At 42.6% G+C, this 26,674-nt stretch overlaps 1 long non-coding RNA gene and 1 pseudogene across 1 annotated transcript in view; one reads left to right on the top strand and one right to left on the bottom strand.

Moving 5' to 3' along the window:
* Nucleotides 1-1,071: 1,071 nt before the first annotated feature.
* Nucleotides 1,072-26,674, bottom strand: part of LOC116666372 — a 70,500-nt gene continuing 44,897 nt past the window's right edge. The window contains exon 3 of the long non-coding RNA XR_004323196.1: nucleotides 1,072-1,358. This is a non-coding gene — a long non-coding RNA (uncharacterized LOC116666372). The remainder of the gene's footprint in view (nucleotides 1,359-26,674) is intronic.
* LOC116666724 lies at nucleotides 3,269-3,385 on the top strand (annotated as a pseudogene).

The following is a 26,674-nucleotide window of genomic DNA, read 5'->3' as shown; positions in this document are numbered from 1 at the left end:
TATATCCTCCTCTCTGAAGTCTCTCTTTAATATCTGTATCTACATCTCATCTACATCAACATCTGTATCTATACCCAGATCTCCATTGTCAGAATGATTGCTCCCCAAAGCCATGTACCCAGAAGAGGACACATTAGAGCCAGACCCAGCCAAAAGAAACCCAGGCTATTGGCAAGTAGCAAATTCTGTGGCCTGGTCCCCTCCCATCCACTAGTAGGAGGTGACCTGAGTATGAGTGAAATCTCTAGCCCTGGAGAAAACTAAACTATACTCTATGTGTGAGTCAGCCCCATATGAGAAGGACTGGTGACCCTCTCTCCCCTCGCCTTTCTTGGCTAGTTCAAAGAGGCAGGTGGGTGTAATGGAAGAACATAGGTAGAAAGGCCTCAACTCTGGCTCCCTGACAGTGGAGCAATGCAGCCTTGGGCAAGCCATTTCATCTCCTTGAGCCTCAGTTTCTTTACTTGTGAAATGAAGATAATAACCACTTGTGGGGCTGCTGTGAGGGTGCAATGAATTAACTTACCCAGCATGCCCACCCATCACAGTGCTTGGATTCTCTGTAAAGCTTGGAGCAGAAATTGGTGCCCAGTTACCAAACTCAGTTCCTCTTCTTCGTGAAGACACAGCCAGAAGACGATTCCCAGGCTCCCTTGTGGTTAGGCGCAGCCCTGTGACCAAGATCTGGAGGTGGAATGTGAGAAAAAGTGTGCTGTGCAAGCCACCCCCAGGTTTAGCCCAGAAAACCTTCTATGTCATGGGACCACGGCAACCCTTGAAATGACCGGTTGAAACCAACAAAACCTCGATGTATCCGGATCCCTGAATGACCACATGGAGTGAAGCCCTTGCCGTCAATGAGGAATGTCTGATTTGGACTTTACATGCATAAGAAATAAACCTTTAGAGTGTTTTTAGGGTTTATCTTTCACAGCAGCCAGCTTTGCTTTAACCAATCTAAAGCTCTATGTTGAAGATGAAGCCATTACTTAGAAGGAAAACCTAATAGGTTTGGTTTAAACCATGGTGGCTTTTGGAAAACCAAATAAGGAATCAAACAACTGATAGGAGAGACATTTAAATTTTAATATTGTATTCCATCAAACTTATGATAGTTTTTCAAAAATATTTTTACATCTCTGAAATAAGGTTGTGTGTTGTCATCGATGGCATCTCAAATAGTTGGTGGCCAGGAGATAGTCATGATGTAGTTGCCACTGATGGCATGTGCACAAACTTGGTCATAGCTCCCCATCTTGTCCGTGTGTCCCTTGAGCTTTGGACACAATTAGCACCACGGGTGTTGGTTTAATCGCCACTTACAATGTCTTCAGAAAAGATTCCATGCTGGTTTGGCACTGAAATGAAAAGTTATTGTGGACTAAAGAGGCAAAGAAACAGAGCAGCTTAACATATGATAAAAATCTATGTCTAAATTCAGAGAGCTCTTTCCATATGCATAAAATGAAAATTCTATATGATAGGAAAGCTTTGTGTCATGGTTTTTAAAAAATGCATCAGTAAATAAATGCTGGAGAGGATGTGGAAAAAAGGGAACCCTCCTACACTATTAGTGGGAATGCAGTTTGGCACAGCCATTGTGGAAAACAGTATGGAGATTCCCCAAAAGACTTAAAAATAGACTTATCAAATGACCTAGGATTCCCACTCCTGGGCATATATCCAGAGGGAACACTAATGCAAAAAGACACCTATACCCCAGTTTTCAGAGCAGCACTATTTACAATAGCCAAGACATGGAAACAACCTAAATGTCCATCAACAGATGACTGGATAAAGAATTTGTGGTATATTTATACAATGGAATACTACTCAGCCATAAAAAATGATAAAAGAATGCCATTTGCAGCAACATGGTTGGCCCTGGAGATTGTCATTCTAAGTGAAGTAAGCCAGAAAGGGAAAGAAAAATACCATATGACATCACTCATATGTGGACTATATTTAAAAAAAGACAAATGAACTTATATATAAAACAGAAACAGACTCACAGACATAGAATACAGACTTGTGGTTGCCATGGGGGGCAGGGGTGAGAAGGAACAAACTGAGAGTTGGAGATTTGCAGATACTGACTGGTGTATATAAAACAGATAAACAAGTTCATACTGTACAGCACAGGGAAATATATTCAATATCTTGTAGTAGCCCATGGTGAAAAAGAATATGAAAATGAATATATGCGTATTCATGTATGACTGAAGGATTGTGCTGTACACCAGAAATTGACACATTGTAAACTGACTATACCTCAATAAAAAAAAAAATGCGTCAGTAATGGTGTGGTTTACAATTGATGGGTGCCTTAGATCTGATGACATTGTCAATACATCCAAACATCAGTGATTTTAACCAAGGAAGAGATCCAGTGTAAATAATAATGATAATATATTCACTTGCACTTGCCAAGAGTCAAACGCACGCCAAGAAGCTCTGTGCTTTACTCACACTGTCTCATTTCATCATCATAAGAACCCTGTGAGGTGGTTACTCTTACACATGATTGCAAATCGTCCTAAGTGCTGGATAGGACAGCAACAGGGTGCTCTGAGGAGGAACATAATTCAGACTGGGAGAGGGGGAGGAAGCAGAGAGACCTGAAAGATAAGAGTAGGTAGCATTTATTGAGTATTTACCATGTCCCAGGTATGACTCAAAAGTTTATTGTGTTCACTACCTCAGTTTTCACAAAAAGCCCAAGAGTGTTATTATCAGCTCCATCTTACAGCGGAGGAAATCAAGACAGGGACAGAGAAATTAAGTGACTTGCTCATAACAACTCAGCTAATGAGTAATAAGCCTGGGATTTGAACCAGAGAAGAGAAACTCCAGAGCCTGAGCATCTTACCACTGCCGTGTCCTCCCCAGTGGTTGAAACGACTGTGTCTCCATTTTACCAGTAAGAGCAAGCCCTCAGGGAACTGGTTACACATACAAGCTCCAGAGCCAGGCTCCCTGAGTTCAAAGCCAGGCTCTACAACTGACCAGCAGGGAATTTGACCTTCCCAAGTCTCAGCTTCTTCATTTGATGTGAAGATTAAATGAGTTAAGACACATATAGTGCTTAGATCAGAACCAGAATGTAGTAAGACCCCCGAACGGTAGATAACAGTATCTTTAGACAACACTCCCAGTAACTCAAAGGAAACTTGAGACTCGGGGAGGTTTATCGATTTGTCAAAACCTACCCATTTCAAGAATGCAATCAGGATTCGAACCTCAGTGTCTTCACTCAGAAGCCCTTGCAGCGCTGGGTGAAAGGACAGGTTACCACTCCCCTGGACAAGGATGGGAGAAGCCTTGACAGCACACATACGGTTAAGGCATTGCCACCTGCTTTGTGGCATTTCATCCCACCATCTAATGTTGTTTAGATTCACAGACATAGAAAACAAACTGGTAGTTACCAAAGAGGAAAGGCAGGGGGGTGGGATAAATTAGAAGTTTGGGATTAGCAGATACAAACTACTATACATAAAATAGATAAACAACAAGGTCCTATTGGTTAGCACAGGGAACTACATTCAATATCTTGTAACAATCTATAATGAAAAAGTATATGAAAAAGTATATGTATAGGGGAATCACTACACTGTACACCAGAAACTAACACAACATTGTAAATCAACTAAACTTCAATTTGAAAAGAAGAAGCCATTGCATTACCCGACGCAGATGCCTGTTAAAGACGAGTCAGTGGCTTAGATCTTCATTCCTGAAGGTTTCCAGGAAAGGAGATTCTACTAACTTCCAATGTGATGTCTCATCTTAACATCCCAAATCCCACTCAATAGAAAGGCTCTCTCATGGCCAATCTGGATTTCATCTGTTTTATTTTAAGGTCAATTTCCTCTTTGGGAAGGAGAGACAATGGAGGCTTCGCCAGTCCATTTCTTTCTTTTATATGTTTCATTGGCGGTACTTCACATTTCCTCACTGATGGAGAGAAGGCAGGGAACATTTAGAGCCTGGCACCAAGTAGGTGCTCGACTGAAGAAATGTGTGGCGTGCAGAACAGCTTGGTGGTGTCAGAGGCGGTGGAGGAGGGGGGCGAGAAATGGATGAAGGAAGTCAAAAGGTACAAAATTCTAGTCACACAATAAATAAGTCATGGGAGGGACTGTGCAGCATGTTGACTATAATTAATAGTACTATTGTGTATTTGAAAGTTTCTAAGAGAATAGATCTTAAAAGTTCTCATCACAGGGGAGGGTATAGCTCAGCAGTAGAGTGCCCGCTTAGCATGCATGAGGTCTTGGGTTCAATCCTCAGAATCTCCACTAAAAAATAAATAAATAAACCTAATTACCTCCCCCTCTCCACCAAAAATAAGTAAATAAAATAAATCTTGAAGTTCTCATCAAAAGAAAAAAAAAATATTTGTGACTATGGGTGATGATGGATGTAAACCAGACTTACTGTGGTGATCATTTCACAATATGTACGAACATCAATCATCATATACATCTGAAATCAATACTGTAAGTCAAATACATCTCAGTTAATAATAGTAGGAAGAAGAAAAGCAAAAGAATGTGTTTTACGAATGAACAATGAGTGAGAAAGCAGTTGAATGATCTCAAAGGCCCCTCACAAATCAGACAGACTCTATGCACCTCACTCCTGTCCACCCAGCCCACTTTCCTTTGACTCCCATTTCTTAACTCCGCTGTTTCTCAAACAAGGGCGTAGCAAGGGCATTCTGAGGATGCTGTGGAGTTGAGGTGGCCTTGGTATGGGGTGACACCCTGAGTTTCCTCATTCCTCACTCCCTTGGGCCAGCTTTTGACCAGAGGGTAGAAATGGAGATAACTCTGTGTGTGTGTGTGTGCGCGCGCTCGGGAGGGGGTGCTGAGGTTGAGGATGGGCAGGTGGATGACATGTGACTTACATATCCTTACATGCCCTTACACACATCCTAACAGCCTGTCAAGGTCACGGGTGTTACAGACAGAGGAAGGCTGGGAGCCCTGCTGAATATTCACCGTCAAGATAGGACACCTGGGCCTAGGTTCCGAATAACAGAACCATCTGAATAAGCATAAAGAAAAAAGAAAGGCATGTATTGTTCATGTAACTTGGAATTCCAGGGGTGGTGCTGGTTTCAGGTGTGAATCTAGACATTTAAACGAGACTTCACCTTTCCTCTCTTTCTCTCTCTCCCTGTTCTGGTGCTTTTCTGTGTTTGATGGTACTCTCTCCTCAGAAGGCAGGCTTTCTCCACATGATGGCTACTGACAATCCTCAGCTGACATCCTTCCAGCTACAGAGAGCTCTCGCCGTTATGACTGTGTTTAAGCTGGGAGCAGTGGGAAGGACTTGTCAGGGGGAGAAAGCTGGAATTGTTCCCTTTTGTCAAAAAAGTCAGAAGCTTTCCCAGAAGCCCTAGAGCAGGCTTCCTCTCAGGTCTTATTGGCAAAAACTGAATCACATGGGTACCCCTAGCTGCAAGGAAGTCTAGGAAAGTGGGAAACGGGGATGCTGTTGGCTTAGATGTATCATGATCCATTGCCTGGGGCTGGCTACGTGGTCACCCTGAACAAAACTGGGATTTCTTAAGCCAGGAAGGAAGAAGACTAGATTGGGTAGGTAATTAATGGTGTCTAACACAAGAAGATGTCATGAGGCAACCTGGCCCGATCACATAAGAAACACAGGGAGGAGAAGCTTTGTAAAAGAAGTAGAAACCTAGCTAGACAGAAACAACTTATGTGCACATTAGAATTGGGGAGCAAGGAGGTGGAGGCCAGGAAAAGAGGTGAATCAAGGGAGGTGGGCATGGCCCCAGTGGAGAGGACCAGCCAACTGTGGACAGCAACTGTCAGGACATTTCCTGGAACATATGATTCTCACCAACAGATATTCTGCAGCAGATGTTCAACAAATACAGAGGATGCTTAGTGAGCAAGGAGCAATTTAGAGATCTCACTACGCAGAGAGTCTGAGTTCTTTCCATTGTGTTTGTTCAGTCCCCACCATTCATGCTCCAAGGTGAACCCAAACCAAAGCAACAAAGAAGTGATACCACTGGGGCACCAAGGAGAAACATGCTAGAACATCTTCAGTGATTTCCTATCACCATGAACTCAATCCAAACTTAACAGTGTGGGATAAGTAAGTTATATTTATAGAATGGAATACTACTCAGCCATAAAAGAGAATAAAATAATGCTATTTGCGGCAACAGGGATGGACCTAAAGATCGTCATTCTAAGTGAAGTAAGCCAGAAAGAGAAAGAAAAATGTCATATGATATCACTCATATGTGGAGTCTAAAAAAAAAAAAAAAAGACACAAATGAACTTATCTACAAAACAGAAACAGACTCACAGACATAGAAAATAAATTTATGGTTACCAGAGGGGACAAAGTGTTGGGAAGGGATAAATTTGGGAGTTTGAGATTTGCAAATGTTAGCCACTGTATATAAAAATGGGTTTAAAAAAAAATTTCTTCTGTATAGCACAAGGAACTATGTTCAATATCTTATAGTAACCTATAATGAAAAAGAATATGAAACGGAATATATAAATATATATATATTTATATATATATATATAAATACACACACACACATGACTGAAACATTATGGTGAACACCAGAAGTTGACACAACATTGTAAACTGACTATACTACAATAAAAATAAAAATAAAATAGACAAAAACACTACAATAAAAAGAAAAAAAGACAAAAAAAAAACAATAAAAAGGAAAAAAATCCCTTCACAGTCTGATCCCACTGTCCTCTCCAGCTTTGCCTCTCACTCTGCTCCTCCTCCGTCCTTTTGCTCCAGCTCCTTCCTAAATCCAGTCTGCACTTTCTGATGCTAGGTGTGACTTCTCTGAGTCTGTTTCCTTTTCTGTAAAATGGAAAGCTACTCCGTCATCAGGTGTTATGAGAATTTGAAAATGAGATAAACCACGTGAAATGCACAGAATCCTGCCTGGCACACAGTAAGTGCCCAATACCGGCCAGCTGTCCTCAGCCATCAGTCCCTGTTTTGAAATCTTAACAAACTTGATGTACACATTATTGTACTTAGGCATCGCTTCCTTGCTGTATTCCTCAATGAATATGTCAAGACGGCGAGCCTCTCGAAGCCCAGGGCAATGTGCGTGGCTACCCTCTGCTTCTCGTTCTTTGCAGTGGTGTGGCCAGGACACAGCTGTTCTCGAAGAGTTCCCCCAAGATGAAGGAAGCCAGCCTGACAAGGGATGGAGAGTATCCGTCCAGGACATGTCGAAGAAGGCAGGGCCAAGGTGGGCAGAAAGTCAGCCTCCAGGGCTGTGGGGCCGCACAAGGAAATGGAGCCCACCCACAATTCCACCATGGAGCTCTTAGGAAAGTCAGACAAATTCGTTCACCAAGAGCGTGTGGTTAGGGCCTGCAGCCAGGCATCTCCCCTCAAAAGGCAGGAACCTGCCAGCATGAGGAGGTGAGGCCTGAGTACCACTCGCCTCCCTTCACGGCCCATCAGCAGTGACTCAGCAGGAAGCCAGCCAAGGTCTGAGTCACTCTCTCCCTTACCACCACGCCCAGGGTTTTCCTCCAGGGCCTTGGAAGGCTGCTAATAGCTGGAGGTGTAAATCTTTGGTACCTGGGTCTACCCAGGCCAACGAAATAAATCTTTCTTTAACATAGCTTCATATTTAAAAGCATAAGCTCTGGAGTTAGACTGGTTTGGTGAGAAGCCTGGTTCTGCCTCTGATTTAACATGCAGCAAGTTTCTTAGACTCTCTGGCAACAGTCTGCCCATCTGTAAATAGGAACAATAACAGAACCCCCCTCCTAGAAGTAAAAGAGCTTCGAACAGTATGTTGAGAGGGCTCCTCTAACACACCAGGCCTGGTCCCACCTCAGGGCCTTTGCACTTGCTACTTTCTCTGCTGAGAATGTTTTTGTCCCAGGTGGACAGCTCCCTCACTTAATTGAGGTCTTTACTAAATATTCATTTTCTCAGTGAAGCCTGTGATGGCCACCCTATCTAATGCCTCCTCCTCCAATACTTCTTACTTTGTTTCCCACTTTTTCTCCTTAGTACTGATCACCATCTAATACACTGTCTATTTCCATCATGTATCTCCTCTTTTGTCTGCCTCCCTCCACCCACACTGGAATTCAAGTTCCATTTTTTTCTGATTTCTTCACTGCTGTATTCCCAAGACCTAGAAAATCGCTGACACATAGCAGGTCTCAAGAAACATGTGGAATGAATGGAAATGAAGGTCAGCTTATTCACCATTATGTATCACCAATAATTATTGTCATCAATAAAGATCACTAGTAAATCATCATTACTAGCCAAGACATGGAAACAACCTAAATGTCCATTGACAGATGACTGCATAAAGAAGTTGTGGTATATGTATACAATGGAATACTACTCAGCAATAAAAGAGAATAAAATAATGCATTTGCATCAACATGGATGGACCTGGAGATCATCATTCTAAGTGAAGTAAGCCAGAAAGAGAAAGACAAATACCATATGATATCACTCATATGTGGAATATTTTAAAAAGACACAAATGAACTTATTTACAAAACAGAAAAGTGACTCACAGACATAGAAAACAAACTTATGGTTACCAGGGAGGGAAGGGGGTGGGAAGGGATAAATTGGGAGTTCAAGATTTGCAGATACTAACTACTATACATAAAATAGATAAACAACAAGTTTATACTGTATAGCACAGGGAACTAAATTCAATATCTTGTAGTAATCCATAATGAAAAAGAATATGACTGAAACCTTATGCTGAACACCAGAAATTGACACAACACTGTAAACTGACTATACTTCAATTTTTCTTTTAAACGTTAAGATTTTAAAAAATCATTTAAAAAAATCACCATTATTATCCCAATGCAGTGAGAATCAGAGAAATATTCAAAGTTTTAACACCACACGAGATGCTGCAAATCTGCTTTGGTTCATTTATACTTGACTAAATAGACTCTCAGCTTGGAGACATCTTCTGTTAGGGTAGAAAACTCCGTTAGCCACAGGACTGGGCAGACGGCCGGCCAGTAGTGTAAATACATGAATCAGACGGGGCCAGGAAGGAGTGGTGAGAACCCAGGAAGCTGGGATTGCAACCCCCACCTAAAGGCATTTAAATTCAAATTAAAAAATAATCTCTACTAACTGAACACATCTCCAAGCTGCCATTTCCCTGATTCCCGACTCTGACTGTAGATTTATCTTCTCACCCATTTGATCTCCTTCGTTGTAAAATATCCAAATATTGACGTTGACCCAGACCTCTGCATTCTCCCACCACCCCGACGTCAAGATCCCAGGAGGGCTTCACGGGTCCCAAAGTCAGCTCCAATCTCAGCTGCCCTTTTGGGGGCTGCTTTGCAGCCCTTTTAACTCTCCCAAATTTCAGCTGGGGGCAACTCACCAGTAACTCCCCAAAGCCTAGCAGAGCTCGAGCGAATGAATGAAGGGGTGTCTGGGTGGTTCGGAGCAGTCACGGTACCTTCCTAGTCTCCATTACTCAATCTTCAAAAACCTCCCAGGGAGGCACCTAATGTCCAGTTGGAATCTCTCTTCAGGAAGACTATTTCTCCCCAGCTCCCAAAGGGTAAAGGGCAGTTAAAAAGATGCAGATTCACATCATTAAAGAGAACTCAATGCACTCCTCTCCATCTGTGGAGAGATTGGGGTGACCCCACCCTCCTCCCCAAGGACAATGGGCGGAGACTTGCCTCATGTTTGTATAAAGGCTCATCCTGGTGAATTTCCCAAACAAAGAGAGACAGCTCCAAAAGTATGGAGCCTTTACTCCTAGAAACGGAAATTGCCAGAGCCCTCCCTCCCTCCCCATCTCCCCCCACCCTGCCCCCTCCCTAAATCCTGACCCCGAGGGCATTTTCTCATTCAAAAAGAAGAAAGAGTTAAGCCCCACACACACATACACCCGCACACACCCAACATAAGTTGGGGAAATGGAGCTTAGACTGGAGTTCTAATCTTCACTGTCTATGTGACCCTGAAGTTCCCTGAGGCTTTGCCTTCTCATCTGTGAACTGAGAAGAAAAATCAAGTGACCTGATTGGGTCCTGGGAAGATGACATGTGAGCCCACCTCCTCCTGATTTAGACTCCCCACCCCCCAAGCTTAGCCCACATTCCTCTCAGTAGGAGTCTCTCTCCTCACTCTCCCTCTCTCTCCCTCTCTCTCTCTCTCTCTCACACACACACACACACCAGCTCCCCAGCCCAGCCCCTGAGATGCAGACTCATTAAATGTTAGCTATTGCTATTATTATTGCTATTTAGATTCACTCCGTGAGCGGGAATGGGGAGCCAGGACACCCAGCCCACAGTCTGCTGGCAGTGCCCACCTCCACCCTACCTCTCAAAGCAAAGCACTTTGAAGAGCAAATCCAACGTGACAGGTGCCAGTCTATGCAGCAGATGAGAGCGGCACCACTTCAGTATCAACCGAGCATCTTCTGCCCACTGGCTCAGACCTGCTGTTACTAACCCCAGACCTCCACCCATCCCAGCCATTCCCCTGCAGGAGTCATTTTGATAGAAGTCTTCAAAGATCACTGCTCTGTAGGCCTGACAGTTCTTCCTCTTTCTCTTTGTCATTGACACCACAGCCCTTGATTGACAGCTAAGCCTTAAGGGCCTCAGTGGGCAGTGCAAAGATGTAGAAGTCCCAGGCTGCTTACGAATACAAGCTTGCTGCTGACCTGCTCTCTAAACCTCAGGGAAGCAACTTCTCTCTAAACCACTGGTTTCTGATCTGCAAAGACAGGAAACCAACATCCATTCATGGCAACCAGGTGTTTAAACGCATGTTCTGGTTGTTAATTCATTTGATCTGAAAAATGGAGTCGGACTGTGTAATTCCTGGATCCCTTCTAGGAAAGGTTTCCATAGTGCTTTCAAAACCACTCCAGCTCCTCGTCCAGGGAAAGGGCTGTGACCTCACAGAGAGCACAGGATATGAAGCCAGGCCGATCTGGGTTTAAATCTCTGGTCTGTCACTTCTCAGCCAGGCTGACATTGGGCAAGCCTGAACCTCAGTTTCCTCATCTGCAAAATGGAAGTGATAATATCTCCCTCACAGGGCTGCTTTGAGGATGAAATGAGATGGGTGTGTAGGAGCCTAGCGCTGCATTTAGGACCCAGGAGGGCTGCCGTGTGGGTTCCTGCCTCCTTCCCTAACTACTCAAAGATCTGAGGATAAGTCTTCATGCAAATCATTTATGCTAACTTTTGAAGGCTTTTTTGGGTTTGCTTTGTGAGAAGGAAGCAGAAAGTTGTATCTAACTGTCTAAAAGAATGCCGATGACAGAGTTTCATTTCTACAGCCTGCGCTCCAAGCCAGGGTCGATGGACCGCAGACCCTAGCAAATCAGTCTCCCCCTCAAGGCTCTGCTGCTCAAGAACAAATATATTTCATTCAAAAATTTTCAAAATTTTAATTGTGAAAGTTCCCCTTCACTGTGCCAGGTGCAGTCTAGAATCTGGGTCACTTTCTGGGAGAGGCCCTCTTTGACACCCTCCCCACCAATGTGTGATTCCAGGTTCTGTCCCTCCTCTGGCCACTCCCCATTCCCTTTCCTGCTTTGCTTTTCTCTACAGCACTTATCACCGCAGAGCAAACACACCCCCACACACAGCTTACCGGAATGTAAGCACCGGGAGGACTCTGGCTTGTCGGGGCTGTGTTCACTGCGGTGTCTCCTGTGCTGAGAACAGGACCTGCATTCGTAGGCTAAATAAAACTAACCAAAAATTTGTGGAAAGAATGAATCTGAGCCTGAGCTAAAGCCAAGCTGGCAGGTAGGGCCAGGTAATAAAATATCACGTGAGCCTCTTGTCTCAAAGTTTGCAAGACCCTCTCACTGTGTTTCTTTGATCTTATAAAGAAGACTGTTTCTCTGCATTTTCTAGGTGAAGAAACCTAACACAGAGACATGAAGTGTCTTTGGAAAAGAAAGCAGCTCTCCTAGCCTCCTGGCCTCCTGGCCCTGAGCAGGTCCCTTCCCTTCTCTCATTTCATGTTTCCTTTTCTATAGAAATGACAAGATGTGGACTGGTTCCCTTTTAGGGCTAAGACGTTTAAATTCTTAAATCCTATGACCTGACTTTAAACCCTTAAAGACCGACTCAAACATTACCCATGAACCATCACTGCAGACTCAGGATAAGTTGAAACCTCTGTCCATCTGATTCCGTTTCTAGTTTTCTTTCAGCCCTCACTCCACCAGGGGACATTCCGGCCGGGTCAGCTGAGACACTCAGACAAAAGCAGAGTCAGTTCTGTATAAGGATGAGTTGCGGAAGTTATTTTTCTCATATGGTCAATTTATTTAGTTTAAAAAAAAATGACTCTGCATTTGCCTGGGTTTCCACTAGTCCCCTAACGGTCCCTCTCCAGGCTCTCCTCTCCAATCCATCTTACACACTACCTGGAAACTAAATAAACAAGCCTTGCTTTCAGGAAATCAAAAACCTTCAGTGGCTCCCTACTGCCTACAGAACGCATTTGGCAGGGGTGAACCTACCCTTTGAGGCCCTCCTTCATCCTGTCCTGATCCTTTCTAACCTACCTCCCCACCCCACTCTGCTTTGTTGCACCAGAATTCTCTCCTCCAATCAACTCAGACCATTCATTTGTTCATTCAGTAACCATGTATTACATCCCTACTGCGTGCCAGGCACTCGCAGCTCTGAGCGCTGCTATGATGACAAGACAAGTTCCAGTCCCCAAGAAGAATACATCCTAGAGGGGAAAGTTGGACGATAAACAAGCAAAGGAGTTAACAAGACTATTTCAGATAACAACAAGGATAACCTGGCTATTGTGCTACGGTAACAAAAGCACATACAGTAGCACCAAAAAAGCGATGATGGAAAGGCAGAGGGAATACTTAGACCCTGTGTCAGGAAGGCCTGTCTGTGGGGCCACATTTAGGGCAGGCCTGAGTGAGAAGAAGGGGGCAGCCAGGCAGAGACCTGAGAAGAGTGTTCCAGGCCAAAGGGAGAGCAAGTGCAAAGGCCCTAAGGTGGCTTGACACGTGCTGGGGGTGGACCGAAGGCCAGGATGGCTGAAGTGATGCAGGCAAGGGAGAGGCTGGTGGGAGAAGAGGTCCGGGAGGGAGGCAGGGACCAGCTCAAGCAGAGCCTGGTGAGGAGCTTGGATTTTCTTCCAAAGTGCATGGGAAACTGTTAGAAGATGTTCATAGGGGCGTAACATGATTAACACAGGTTTTAAAAGATGACTGGTTGGAGTCTGGAGAGTGCAAGAAAAGAAGCAAGGGGACCAGTTCAGAGGCTTTTTCTTTTAACCTTTTAGTGTTTTTTGTTGTTCTCTTTTGTGGGGGAGGTAATTAGGTTTATTTATTTAATGGGAATACTGGGGACTGAACCCAGGACCTTGCCCATGCTAGGAATGCGCTCTACCACTGAGCTATACCTTCCCCCTTCAGAAGCTTTTGAAGAGTAAAGGTGAGAAGTGAGGGGGTTGGCAGAGCAGATGGAGAGAATTGGAGGGATCACTGATGTCTCTGGAAGCAGAGCAAACATGATCCATCTATCCATCTAATGATGGATCCATTAGAGGGGACTTAGGGTAGCAGAGACAGGAGTCAGGTTTTAGACTCATTGCCTCCCCACAAGACCTGTGCTTTCTTTCCCCTATTTTCTCTCCACCTCTACTCTCTATTCTCTGCTTTCTCTTCACCATGTCTGAACCTGCCCATTTTCTTTTTTTTTTTTTTTAATGGAGGTACTGGGGATTGAACCCAGAACCTCATGCATGCTAAGCATGTGCTCTACCGGTGAGCTACACCAACTTCCACCCTCCCTGAAACCTACCCATTTTCGCATGCCACTCACACCCCACCATTTCAATGACATCTTCCTTTTCTGCTATCTTCAGTCCTAGGAATCTTCCTTCACTTGAGCTCTGATTCCTTGTGTATGTGTGTATCACTCAGTAGACGCTGAGATAAATTTCTCTTTTGATGGCTGTGTTCTGACTTCCCCTATAAGGTGACTGATTCTTCAAGGGTAAGACAGGTACACCAGCAAACATGCAGGACAGAATGGCATGTTAGCTCTTGAGTGCAGCCAGAATCTCATTTATTAGTGACATCAGGTAAGTTACTGACTTCTCTGAGCCTCAGCTATATAACTAGGGGGTGGGGGGGAAATGTGGAGGGTGGAGGTGTGATTAAATAGGAAATGTATACAAAGTGCTTAGTACAGACAGTGCCTGGCATATAGTAAGCCTTCCATAAATCATAGCTGGGGTTATTATTTGCAAGGCAGTTGTGCTGCTGGTGGCTATGATTTTAGGCAAGGATTTTTTCCCCTTTTTGAGTCTCAGTTTGCACATCTGTAAAATGGAATGCAGATGGAATTCAGCTCTAAGATTCTCAGTGCCTCTGTTCTATTTGTTAACACTTTAGAATCCACTATAAGTAATGTCGCCCCAAACCCATGTGATGTGATTTAGTCTTCATAATGTTGCACCGCCCTCTATTGGAGGTACTCTGCCAGCATACTTGTTGGATCCTTAAATCAGCAGATCCTTGAACGGAAGCCCAGACCTCCCTCACCTGTATTCTGAGATCTCTCTCTTCTTAAGTAAAACCTCTCTCCATATAGCTATGGATTATTTTTTAAAGAAAAAAAAGATTTATTTTGCATTTTAAAGTTCTGTCCCTACTTTACCCCATCTTTAGGACTTTGTAAAGGTTTAGGTTTTTTTTTTTAACTGTATATTAATATAATTTCAGACTTACAAAAGTTTGCAAGAATAACACAAGAATTGTACTGTATCCTCACCCCAGATATTTACAATTTACTGCATTTTTTTTATCATTTTCTCTCTCTCTACACACAGACGTACACACATACATGCACACGTACATACACACACGTCATACATAATATGTTTTTGAATCATTAGAAAGTAGACTACAGACATGAGCTCTTTTTATCCCTAAATACTTTATTGATGGTGATGTGATATACAAAATCTTCAAACTTTATTCAGATTTGTCAAATTGTCTCAACAGCCTCTTTATAGCAGAACAAAATCCCACATCCCATTTTACATTTGGTTGGCCTGTCTTTACTTTCTTTTACTCTGGAATAGTTTTAAATTTTTTCTTTGCTTTTCAAGATATTGACATTTTTGAAGAACACAGGCCAGGTATCTTGTAGACTATGCCTCTCTTTGGTTTTGTCAGATGTTTCCCAATGATTACATTCAGCTTACGCATTTTTGATAATAATACCACAAAAGTTCAGGGGTTTTTTGAGGTTTTTTTAAAGTATGTGTTTAGGAAAGATATGCAATAGTGATATACAGTACAGATTATTATAATTCTCTATTTATTTGTTTATTTACATAAATAAACATTTGGGCTTTTTTGAAAAATACTGATGCCCCACCCCATCCCTAGAAGTTTTTATTAAATTGGGATGTTGCTGGAATACTAGTATTGTTTTCAAAGCCTGCAGGTGCTTTTAATGGGCAATCAGGATTGAGAGTCATTGATTTCTACTCTGCTAATTCCATAAAGAATATTAGACAAATTACAGAGACTCATAAACATACAGTAAGGTAAGATAAATTGCAAGAAGGGGAGGGACACTCGACAGGAGAAGGGCACACGGACACACATGAGGTCTCACAGGCTTGCTGCCAGTGGGCTATACCTTTGTTCTAACAAACAATATGAAGATAATGAAATAATGCCAAAGACAAAGGCCCAGTTTTAAAATGATATATACAAGGTAAAACTACACCGTGTCTACAAAAAAGATGAGCAGAAATAAACTAAAGGAAGGGTCAGTTGTTGCATTTGAATGGTGACACTATGAGCTGATCTTTATTTTTTCCCAAATTTTTATTTTCAAAACTTCCTTTAAAGAGTCTGAGGTCTTTTTAATAATTAAAATATTTTCAAAATATCAGTGTAGTTTTTAAAAATTTCATCTGCACAGCACTTAATTTGTAAAGCTCACATTATCTCATAATAGTAATATGTAATAAATAAGTAGTGATTTAGATACAAACTACTATATCTAGAATAGATGAACAATAAGGTCCTACTGTATAGCCCAGGGAACTATATTCAATAACTTGTAATAACCTATAATGAAAAAATATATGAAAAAAATATATATATAAAACTGAATCACTGTGCTGTATACCAGAAACTAACACATTGTAAATCAGCTATACTTCAATAAAAAAATAATGATAATAAAATATTATTATTAAATGCTTACTATGTGTCAAGTCCAATACTATAAGCTTCATATAGATTCTCTTTTAATCCTTACAGTTACTCTCTGAGGTAGGTACTATTAGTAACCCCATTTTATAAGATGAAGAAACAGACCCAGAAAGGTTAAACCACTTGTCCAAGCTCAAAAAGCTTCTAAGTGTCAGAGCAAGGATTTTTCTCTACAGCTTTAACATTCAACCACTAAGTACACTATTATCTAATCGCTAGGAAAAACAGATACTTTTATGCAAACTCCACTAAATTTAGCTATTTTGCATGCTGTTTTGTTAAAGGTTACTTTCCCTATCAGATGAATGTTTAATATGTAAAATACCTTGATATGCTTTGGTTAGTAGCTTTCAAAATGAGATGAAAACTCTTGCTTTACTTTAGTTAGTAGCTTTTCACCAACATTCATTTTTCTAAAAAGCAAAGTCACAAAATAAATTGTGATTGGGGAGGGTATAGCTCAGTGGTAGAGTGTGTGCCTAGCACGTACAAGGTCCTGGGTTCAATCCCCTGTACCACCACTGAAAATAAATAGATAAATTACCTACCTCCCTCAAAAACAAAATAAATTGTGATAGCTAGGCAATTTTCAGTCATTTAATTTATAACTAGGATTTAAAACATGATACAATATTTTAAAATATTTCTAGAACGGAGTCATTCCTCATTCAAAAGGAACTTACAGAACGTCTCTTTTCTCCCATGCATCAAGACCAAAAATTTTTACTGAGATCTGTCTAAAAGGCTTAGGGGTTGAAAAATAAAATCTAAAAGTCTGGTTTGGTTTAATGTAGTTGAGTTTTAACTGCTTTTGTTTTTAAGAAAAAAATTGGAAAAATATGTGGGCCAGCCACTGTGTATTATAGACCAAGCAGAGGTCAGGAGTCCCAGGTTTTGGTTGTCATCTCGTGTCTCTGGGTTTTTTGTTTGTTTGTTTGTTTGTTTTTATTGAAGTTTAGTCAGTTATAATGTGTCAATTTCTGATGTACAGCATAATATTTCAGTCATACATATACATACATATAATTGTTCTCACATTCTTTTTCATTATAGATTACTACAAGATATTGAATACAGTTCCCTGTGCTATACACAAGAAATTTGTTTTTTATCTATTTTATATATAGTAGTTAGTATTTGCACATCTTGAACTCCCAGTTTATCCCTTCTTGCCCCCTTTCTCCCTGTAACTATAAGTTTGTTTACTATGTCTGAATCTGTTTTGTAGATAAGCTCATTAGTGTCTTCTTTTTTCTTTTCTTCTCTTTTCTTTTTTAGATTCCACATATGAGTGATATCATATGATATTTTTCTTTCTCTTTTTGGCTTACTTCATTTAGAGTGACGATCTCCAGATCGATCTATGTTGCTGCAAATGGCATTATTTTATTCCTTTTAATGGCTGAGTAGTATTCTGTTGTATAAATATACCACAGCTTCTTTATCTAGTCATCTGTCGATGGACATTTAGAGTTATCTCCGTGTCTTGGCTATTGTATATAGTGCTGCTGTGAACATTGTGGTGCATGTAGGTTTTTGAATTTGAATTCCCTCTGGATATATGACCAGGAGTCATTACTGGATTATATGGTAAGTCTATTTTTAGTTTTTTGCCCTCTCTGGGTTTTTATGTCCTTATTTATAAAGCGATGGGATTGGACCAGACAATCTCTAAGGAACTTCCCAGCTCAGAAGCTCATGATTTTACAACTGGATTGTCCTAACATTGTCCTGTATTACCTGAACCTAATGCACAACCAAAGTGGCAGCCTTCTCCTAGTCCTGAGATGGCACCAGGGCATTGTTGGACAACAGAAGAGACATGAATCAAGGCAGTTTTCTCCCTCTCAACCTTTCATCCACTGAGGTTGCCTTCAGCTCTAGCCAGAGAATGGAGGCCCCAGAAAGAAAAGAGAAAAACAGGAAAGGAAGCAGAATAACTGGATTTGAAGAAGAAGAAGAAAATGGAGGCGTAGAAAGAAAGTGAAGAGAAAAGATGTTCCTTTTTGTTAAGGATTTTCATATATGTAAACTCCCCAAATCAAAGTCTATACAATACATTCTTATATTCCAAATCAGATACCGTAAATTTAAATCTGTAAAGAACCCTTTTAAAGTACTGAATTTAAGACATTTCTCCAAAGAAGACATCCAGATGGCCAACAGGCACATGAAAAGATGCTCAGTATTGCTAATTATTAGAGAAATGTAAGTCAAAACTACAATGAGGTATCACCTCACACTGGTCAGAATGGCCATGATTAAAAAGTCTACAAATAACAAATGTTGGAGAGTGTGTAAAGAAAAAGGAACCCTCCTACACTGTTGGTGGGAATGTAATTGGTGCAGCCACCATGGACAGTATGTAGGTTCATTAAAAAACTAAAAGTAGACTTACCATATGATCTAGCAATCCTACTCCTGGGCATATAACCAGAGAAAACTATAATTCAAAAATACACATGCACCCCAATGTTCACAGCAGCACTATTTACAATAGCCAAGACATAGAGACAACCCAAATGTCCATTGACAAATGATTAGATAAAGAAGATGTACTATACAGGGAACTATATTCAATATCTGTAATAACCTCTAATGAAAAAGAATATGAAAACAAATATATGTATGTATATGCATGATGGAACATTGTGCTGCACACCAGAAATGGACACATGTTAACTGACTGTTCTTCAATTTAAAAAAAGATGTGCTGTGTATATACAATGGAATACTACTCAGCCATAAAAAGAATGAAATAATACCATTTGCAGCAACATGGATGGACTTAAGAGATGATCATACTAAATGAAGTAAGTCAGGTAGAAAAAGACAAATATCATATGGTATCATTTATATGTAGAATCTAAGAAAACCAATTTTATTTACAAACCAAAAATAGACTCACAGACGTAGAAAACCAACTATGGTTACCAAAGGGGAAAGGGTGGGGGAAGGATAAATTAGGAATCTGAGATTAACAGATACACATTATTATATATAAAATAGATAAACAACAAGAACCTACTGTATAACATGGGGAAATATATTCAGTTTCTTATAATAACGTATAATGGAAAAAATCTGAAATGTATAGATGTATGTATATGTATAACCGAATCTCTTTGTACACTTGAAACTAACATTGTAAATTAACTACACTTCAATAAAAAATAAAATTAAAAAAACTTTTTTAAAAAGTACGGCATTTATTTAAAATTCTCCCATTTTCATATCACTTATATGTGGAATCCAATATGAACATTCTTAATGAGATAGTTTATGTTCTCTTTCCATACAAAGACTTCAGTGTTCAGGGTGTATTTAACACCTCCACCTACAGCACATCTCCACTTGGACCAGCCACGTTTCAAGTGGTGCGTGGCTACAGCCATACAGCCAGCTCTGCCATCTCTGGAGGAAAGGGTATGGGGACCATTGTGCCGAAGCAAGAGCTTTGGGCCTCTGATCAAAAGGGCTGGTAAAAAAGCTCAAATCAGCAGAAGTTCCAGATGCAGCCAAGCCTCCTTCTTTCTTCTTCCCTCAGCACCCGCCCTCAGCCACTTTAGGCTCTAGAATCCCCCTTGGATACTGCAGGTTCCTGCTCCTTCCAGGCCGCTTCCACTCGGAGGCATATCCCTCTGTGACACTCTTGTGACCCACCAGGGACCTAGACTCTCTGCCATGGGGAGTGTCCAAGGTCAGCCTCCTCCACCAAGGACAGGAGCACGGGAGAAGCGACCCTCTCTCCCAGCAGCCCTGGGAATGGAATGCACGCGGGGATCCTCTTCCCCAGGGAGTGGAACTGAGCACCCAGCCCAAGCAGCGGCGGAAGGGAGGGGGAAACAGTCCCTTCAGCTGGAATTTCTGTTCATGCTTCTTTCCAGAAAAAAAAAATCCTGGAGCAATTTTGGCTTCCCTCTCTTACAAGTCAGGAGAGTTGACCGGTTCCCAGGGTGAAGTTGTCTGGACTTCAGCCCCCCTTCTCATAAAGCTCTTTCCCAAAGCCTCTGCCATATGGTCCTGTTTTGCATCCATCGTTTGCTCCAGTTTGAGTCTGGGCTGCCCCGTCCCTGGGACTCTCACTTGTTGACTGTGTTTTTATCACCCTCCCCTCAACCCCACATGCTTTATTTTTGACTTTTCCTCCACCCCATCAGGCTTGGCTGTGGTTTTTTTGATCATTTCCCCTTTGTTTAATCATTCTGGTGAATTTGGACCCAAAATAGAAAACAAGAGAGTGCTGACTTGGATGGGAAATAGACCCACTAGAACAACGTCAAGGAGCAACCGTGTGCTAATCAGTCTCCTAAGCATCACCAGCTCACCCATGCATGGACATAGTGTCACCTCACAAACCAGGGGCGGCCCTTTCACTCCCCCGACAGTACTTGTGTGTTAAGGTTCTACTAGGGACAGGGCTTTGGGGGAGACAGAATTGGGTTCAGTTGTCAAGGCTTCTGCCCCAAGGGACCTTGTAGGGGATAAAGACAATGCCTACCTTGACACTGAAGCTTTCAACTAGGCTGCAATGAGGGAGGGGTTTCGTGGAGGAGGGACGAGGGGCACTTGAACTAGGACTTGAAGGATGGGAAGGATTTTAAAAGGCAGAAACAATAAGGAACTGCCTACTGCCTTAGGAAGAAAGGAAATGGAGAGGCAGGGAGTGGGAGAGACACATCCATTTGGCGAAGCATCTGGCTTTTGCCTGATTGGTCGCTGCTGTTGCTGGGCGAAGGCTCACAGTTTTTAACACTATCCTGAATAGAAGGGACATGCCAACTTCCGTGCCCAGGACTGCTGTCCAGGCTTCCTACACTAGGGCTTTCTGGCTCTGAGAGCAACCAAATGAGACGGATGAGGGAGGAAAGCCTGAAGAACAGAGGGATGTTCTGGAATCCTTGCAGCCGAGCTGCCACCACCACGGGCACTTCCACGAGACAGTTTCTGCAGCCTGCGGGCCACTTAGATGAGATGAAAACCTTGAGCTCAGGTGGCTTGAATTACTGAGGCCGGGGCCTCCCCGGAACTGTCCCGAGGCCACTGCCCCATGGTCTTTCCTCTTCAGTGTGAGGGGCAATCCTCTTTGGAGTGGAGAGTTGAAGATTATTTTCTCTTTTGCAAAAACAGAATTACAGAGTGAGAGAAAAAAGAAAAAAGAAAGTCCCATCTCTCCACCCCAACAAAGTAATAGGGATTTAGGGAACCAAGTTGATGGGGGGAAGCCTGAAAGGGCTTCACAAATCACACAAACGCAGTGCCGGGTTTATTTTTACCTCTTCTGAAAGCATCCCCCAAGCACAGCTCAGGTTTCCAAGAGAGGTCATCCCTGGTCCCCGTTTCAGTGGCAGCCTGCACACGCTCCATCACATCAGCTGGGTTTGACTTTTTTTCTTTTCTACAGCATGGATCACTGTCTGAAATTCTCTTGTTCATTCATTTGGGTCTAGATGATCACTGGTCTCTTACCCCAGTCCCCAAGCAGACTGTCCCCAGAAGAGCAGGGTCTGTCACAGCACCGAGGTATCCCCAGTGTTTTACAACAGTGTTAGCATGAAGTGGGCACTAGATAAATATTTGTGGAAATCCAGAGGGCCGAATAGTGGTATCCAACAAACTTATAAATGCACATGTTCTCAACTCAGAGTGACTGAAAATGAGGTCAGGAGGGTGAATCTGATTTCTAGTTTCCTTAAAGGAACCAAGAGGAGCTCTGACCCTCAGTCATCAAAGTAATTCATTACACCATTGTTTGTAATAACAAAAAACTGAAAGAATCTAAATGTCCACTTGGTTGTACAATGAGGATACCACGCATACCTACGAAAGAACAAGGAAGCTCTTTGTGACCTAATATAGAAAGATTTCCTGGATCTAATCTTAAGTGAAAAACCAAAGTCCAGGACCTTGTTAAAGAATGCTATTAATGGTGGGGGAAAAAAAAAAAGGAGTGATATATTCATGTTTGCTTATTTATGCCAACAGTATTTCTACCAGGGTACAAAAAAAACTAGTTACAACGACAACCTGTAAGGAGGAGTCCTGGATTACTTGGGAGCAGGGAAGATTTTTCACCATAAACCTTTTTGTAACTTTTGAGTTTGGAGCCATTAGAATGTATTACCTGTTCAAAAACAAAGCCAATTAAATTCACAACTATATTTATTCGAAATATAAATTGATTGAATACGTTGATGAATGTAGTTTGGTTTCTCTTGGTGGCTTTCAGGAAATGTCAGCCAGGGTCCCTCCTGTTTTCATTTTACAGGCACACCCCCGGGCCCACCCTCACCCTTCCTCTCCCTACCTCTCCCCTTCACTCAAATAAGGCCAAATTCCTGAAGGCTGGGTCCCTGCAGGAGGTGGCTCACTGACTCACTGGAGGTGTGTGAAGGACAGGTAAACAATGGCGTGTGATGGCAACAGACATTCCCTCCATGCCTGTGTGTTCATGTAAGCAGAAGAAGAGAACGTCATCATGTTTTCCTGCTACGGAGTTTTACCAAAACAACCCTCCGGCATCCTTAAACTACTTGATGGAAGAAAATAGGGGGAAGGGTAGAGCTCAGTGGAAGAGCAACTGCTTAGCATGCATGAGGTCTTGGGTTCAATCCCCCTGACCTCCATTTAAAAACATAAATAAACCTAATTACTGCCTCCCAAAAAAAGTCTAAAAGAAAAAAATTTAATTAAAAAATAAACTATTTTAAAAAGAAAGGAAGGAAGGAAAGAAACTTGGCTCTGCCCTCAGTCAACTGGCTTGACATGAAATCATGGAGTCTGGGGGAAATTTGGGGTAAAGAAGTGGCAGCTGCCTCTTGTGAGCCTGGTACATCCTGGCTGCTGAGATAGAGAGTCCTGTCTGGAATCAGTATCATTCTTGAGCTGATGGGAAAAAGGGTCTCTTGGAAGCCACGGTATCCAGAAATAACAGGGCCAGCTCAGAGAATCCAAACTCACCTCCTGGCCTGCATCTGGAGGCAGCAAGCAGGGTTGGCTTCATGGGTTTGCAACTGAGGCAACTTAGAGGGAGCCCTGCACTTGGTATAATGTCCTGCTGTAACCATCCTCAAATTCTTTCTTTTTTTTTTTTAATTGAAGTATAGTTGACTTACAATTTTGTGTTAGTTTCTGGTGCACAGCATAGCAATTCAGTTACATATATATATATATATATTCTTTTTCATATTCCTTATCATTACAGGTTATGAGAAGATACTGAACATAGTTCCCTGTGCTAACCAGTAGGACCTTATTGTTTATCTACTTTATATATAGTAGTCAGTATCTGTAAATCTCTAACTCCTAATTTATCCCTCCTCCCCTTTTCCCCCTAGTAACCATAAGTTTGTTTTCTACCATCTTGAAACTCAATAATTTTTTAACAAGCAGCCCACATTTTCATTTTGTCCTGGACCCAGCAAATTATGCAGTCAGTCCTGCAGGAGGGGTCACAAAAATCCTTGTCATTGCATGTGTCCTGGTTTATTGTTTGTTGTGAAAAATATCGTGACTGTTCTCATTTGCTGGTATAGCTGGGTTTATCAGATCCTTTTCTGAAAGCTGTTTTAGGAGAGCCTGAGGGTCCAGGTACTTGCAACAGTGGACATGCAGGAGGGGAAGGGCATGGTTAAGGTCAAGGGACAGGGTAAACTATTCTACCAACTTGGGTACAGCCAGACACCACCAGCATTTCTTTTTATTCCTGGCTCCTAAAGAGTACCTAGAATTACTGATCCACAGTGTAGCATATTGGGGGACAATCTTCTGAAGAAGACAGAGGGACAAGGCTTCTAATTTTTGCACTTGTTCTTTCATTCAAAAAATATTTATTGAGCAAATAGGTGCTCAGCATACAATAGGAAGGCATTTTCCTTGCCCTCATGAGTTTACAGCCTAGTGAAGCCAGGCAATAATCAACTAAATGAACACAATGATAAATATGAATTGTAGTAAGCACTATGGAGGAGACAGACAGAATAAGTGGTGGGAAGTGGGAAGGGACAAAGGGACTACTTGGATAGGATCATTAGAGGAGGCCTCTCTGAAAATATGACCCTGTGGCTGAGACCTGAGGATGAACAGATATCATCTGTGTGTGATGAAAGGAGGAAGGGCGGACGAGGGAGGGGAACAGCCTGAGAAAGGATATTGGGATTTGCAGGAACTTGGCCTGCTTATGAACTGGACAAAGGCCAGAGAGAGGCAGTTGCAGGTAAGAGATGACAGCATCTCAGACAGAGGTGGTAGTGGTGGGAATGGGGAGAAAAATCAGCAGAAATGAAATATACTTTAAAAGAAGAAGGAACAGGATTTGATGATGAGTGGGGTGGGTGGTGAAAGAGAAAGATGTCAAGGGTCATGACCTATAGGTATTTTGCATGCGAGACTCAATGGCTGAGAGTGACATTTACAGAATTAGGAGAAAGTAGATTTTGGAGGTGGGGACCACGATTAAGAAACCCATTCTAAACATATTAATTTGAGATGACTGTAAGATATCACAGTGGAGATGGCTAACCCCCTCCCCACTAGACAGGTCAGAGGGAGGCTTCTGTCCAAAGGCCTGCTCAGAGGGTCAGGATGGTCAGAGGACCAGGGCAGAGCCTGACTTTCTACTCCTTTACTGTCAGCCTCTGGGTCCTGGATCCCCACCCTGACACTCCAGGCAAGATTCTCTCTGCAAGATTTGGAATCATCAGTGGCCTCTCCCTCTTACCTCCCCACACCCTCCCAGTTGCCTCCGTTTACCACTGGATACAGCATGCATGTACAGAATAACAAGGTTTAGGACAAATGCTTTGTAAGTAGCAGACTTGTGCCTTGTGGAAGGGCTCATGCTCATTGAATGTGGGCACTAATCTTTTCTCAGAGCGCTGAGTCCCTGAACCGCACTGGCCTGGGAGGCAGGAGCCCTGGGTGGGTAGGCCTTCCATCTGCACGGCACTAGGGGGGCTAACAAAGCACTTTCACATCCACTGTCTCATTCTCTCAACAACCTTTGAGACCAAGTGGGGATTATCATTAACTTCACTTTATATAAGGAGGTTCAGAGAGGTTCAGCTAATTTTCCTAGGTCACACAGGTAATAGAGGAGTCAGGAATCAAAACAAGTCTCTCTGATGCCAAGACTGAGACTCTTTCTAGCAAGCCATGTCAATTCATTGTAGGGACTGCCCATGTCTAAAGAAGGATGCCTTCATTTCTGAGATATGATGTGAAAGGCACTGGGAGGGCCCCACTGCCTATGAAACTGCCCTGAACCACCACCTATTAGAGTTGCAAGGGCCCACAGAGATCCTATCCAGTTGCCTTGTTTAACAGCTGACAAAAAAAAAAAAAAAAAAAAAAAAAAAAAAAAAAAAACAAACCCACAGACGCTCGGAGGGAAGGAAGCTAGTGGCAGAACAGGACTGAAACCCAAATCTCCAGCCCAGATCTCTTTCCCTTTCACTCAAAGCCTCCTGGGTTTGGCCCTCTCCTAAGTCAGCCCTCGTGCTAGGAGAACGTTGTGGGAAAGAGGAGTAACCAGAACTGAAAGATACAAGGTTGCTTGGCAACTAGAAAGATGGGCATAGGTGGCACCTGGTATCCATTTATCCTTTCCTGTGCCCTCATCGCCAGGCTTCCCAGGGGGGGACCACTCATAACCCTGTCCCAGGTCCTGCACCTGGGTGGAATTCATTTCCAGGAGTCAATCTCACTTCCTGCGATAGAAGTGGGCATGTGACTCAGGTTTGGCCAATCAAAGCATCACATTTCTCTGGCCACAGTGGTTGACTCAGGAATGGACATGTGATCTAAGCTCAGCCACTCACATTCTCTCTTCCAGGACCCTGAATTTTTTTTTTTAAAATGGAGGTACTGGAGATTAAACCCAAGACCTTGAGCATGCTAAGCATGCACCTCACCACTGAGCTATACCCATCCCCCTGGGACCCTCAGTCTTGAGAAGACTCCCTCAGGAACAGAAGAAATGCCTGGATTTATTTGTTGCTGCAGCCTCTGCTTTTTAGCCTGAATCTGTAGCCTTCCTAACAATTCATCACAACTGAAGACTCCTCAGCAACTCTGTTAGGAACTGTTAGGAGAGGGTAGTTAGGAACTCAAGTGACTGATAATATTGCTTCCCATATCTCCTGAAGAGAATCTTCCACTGAGACACAGCAGCTTTGCTCCTGAGTATTTACTTGGAAAATGAGACCCAGCACAAGAAAATTCAGCTGACACAAAAACTTTTCACGATTCCTTTATATCAGTGACTCTCTGTATGTGGTCCCCAGATTAGCAGCTTCCGCGCCACCTGGGAACTTGCTAGAAATGCAGATCCTCAGGCTGCACCTCAGATTTACTGGGTTACTCTGGGGG

This window comes from Camelus ferus, chromosome 10, assembly GCF_009834535.1.
Source record: "Camelus ferus isolate YT-003-E chromosome 10, BCGSAC_Cfer_1.0, whole genome shotgun sequence".
Lineage (NCBI taxonomy): Eukaryota > Metazoa > Chordata > Mammalia > Artiodactyla > Camelidae > Camelus > Camelus ferus.
This window is presented reverse-complemented; position numbering and strand designations above follow the sequence as displayed.